The sequence below is a fragment of the Orycteropus afer genome, unplaced genomic scaffold, assembly GCF_000298275.1.
Source record: "Orycteropus afer afer isolate SDZICR_OR568_19922 unplaced genomic scaffold, OryAfe1.0 scaffold00762, whole genome shotgun sequence".
NCBI lineage: Eukaryota > Metazoa > Chordata > Mammalia > Tubulidentata > Orycteropodidae > Orycteropus > Orycteropus afer.
In genome coordinates this window covers 139,181-141,193 of record NW_006922349.1, presented here as the reverse complement: position 1 = coordinate 141,193, position 2,013 = coordinate 139,181, and the positions used below count along the sequence as shown (strand labels likewise).

The following is a 2,013-nucleotide window of genomic DNA, read 5'->3' as shown; positions in this document are numbered from 1 at the left end:
TCTTCCTGCATTGTAATTTTGCTTTTAGGAGAAGATTAAAACATTCTATGAAATTTTCATAGAGGAACACAAGAGTATTTTGTATTTCTTTATTTTTCCTTTGGTTAGTTACCATAAAGAAAATTAAACTTTTTTTTTTTTTTTTTGGACACTCTCACTAACCTGAATTTCCATAGATCTTGACATGTTGGAGGTTATGATTTTTTTTTTTTTTTTTTTGGACACTCTCACTAACCTGAATTTCCATAGATCTTGACATGTTGGAGGTTATGACAGCATACTGCTCAGTAGGTCACTATTTTGTTTCAACTCATGACTATCAAAAGACTTTTGAATTTACTTCAAATACCTGTTCAGTGTTATGAAATATCTGGCTTGAATAACCTTTCACTAAATGTTAATGTCAATATGTTATATCAGTTCCTACAAAGGTGCTTTTTTTTTTTTTTTGGATTGCAATTAACTGTGTCTTCCAGGAAAAGTAAGAAAATAGTGCAAAGTATTGAGGGGAAGCATCAATATAGAAGCAAGGAAAGGATTTAAAATAGTAATAATAATGAAAAAATACTCACTATTATATACCCTGGTAGCATAGTGCCTAAGGCACTTGACTAGTAACCAGAAAACTGGCAGTTCAAACCCTCCAGCCACTCCTTGAAAGGAAGGTTGGGCAATCTACTTCCATAGTGATACTGCCTCAGAAATCAAAGGAGGGGTCTGTATGAGTTGGGTCCAACTCGATGGCACATGCCAACAACAACAACAGTGTTATAGTCTTCCATGGAAACATTGATTATCACATCACTAAGAAATATTTTAAGGATAGAACATATGGGTTATAGAGTCTGTATGATCTAGAAAGAGCTCTGTAGTAAACGTCAGAAAAAAAAAAACTCTCTAATCTGAAAATTGGATATATGACTAATATCATAACATTTTCTTTTAGAAATCCTGGCTATGCATAAATGAGACAATAACATATATGCCTGTAGGAGTAAACAGGTGTTTACTTATTCAAGTAGCTATCAAAAAGGATTTACTGGTGGGAAGTGATAGCTGTGGTACAGTGGTAGAAGACTTGCTTTCCCTGCATGTGACTTGTGTATATTCCTGAACAATGCACCTCCTATGCAGTTACCACCTGGCTCTCAGTGAAGTCTTGCTTGTTGCTATGATTCTGAAAAAGATTTCAGCAGAGATTCCAGGCTAAGACATGCAAGGAAGAAAAGCCGGGTAATCTATTCTAAAAACCATCCAAGGGAAATCCTATGTATTACAGCTGTTTGATCTGAAAATTGTCATGGGGATGGCACAACACTGGGCAGCATTTCTCTGTGTTCCTCATGAGAGATTGATTTGATGGCAGCTAACTACAACAATAGCCCCAGGGTTACAGGTGAGGAGAGACAACTCAGGGACACCCAAAGCAGCAGGTGGGAAAGCAGGAGAAAGGGGATTAAAAGCCAGGAAGCCAGAGAAAAGAGCAATCAGGCAAAGGGATCAGGTGAGGAGAGGAAACTCAGGTCTTCCCAAAGCAGCAGGAGCGGAGAGCAGGAGAAAGGGGATAAAAGCCAGGAACATGGACAGAGGAGCAGTAAGCCCCAGGAACAACTCAGGGAAGTCCAAAGAAACAGGCCAGAAGAGCAGGAGAAAGGGGATTAAAAGACAGGAAGCCAGACAGAGGAACAGTCAGCCACAGGGACCCAGGTGGGCGTGATACGAGAGGTCTCCAACAGCAAGACCAACTTGTCTGTCGGTTTGTCCTACTGTGGTGACATGTAGACGTGAGTTTTGAGGCTGAGCCTCCGGTGTTTAAAACCCAGCGAGATGCACCTGGTGCCCAGCTTATAAACTGAGACAGACTAGGAAGAAGGAAGAGGCCATACACTCCTCAAAGAATTGGCCAGGGAAAACTTTATGAATAGCAAAGAAACACTGTTTGGTACATTACTGCACACCTTTAGGAATAGTCCATTTAGGCTAAAAGGCTCTCAAAATAGGACTGGGAAAGAG

At 39.9% G+C, this 2,013-nt stretch overlaps 1 pseudogene; it reads right to left on the bottom strand.

Annotated features, from left to right (window-relative positions):
- LOC103211584 overlaps positions 1-259 on the bottom strand; it is a 6,587-nt pseudogene extending 6,328 nt beyond the window's left edge.
- Between the last annotated feature and the right edge of the window lie 1,754 nt (positions 260-2,013).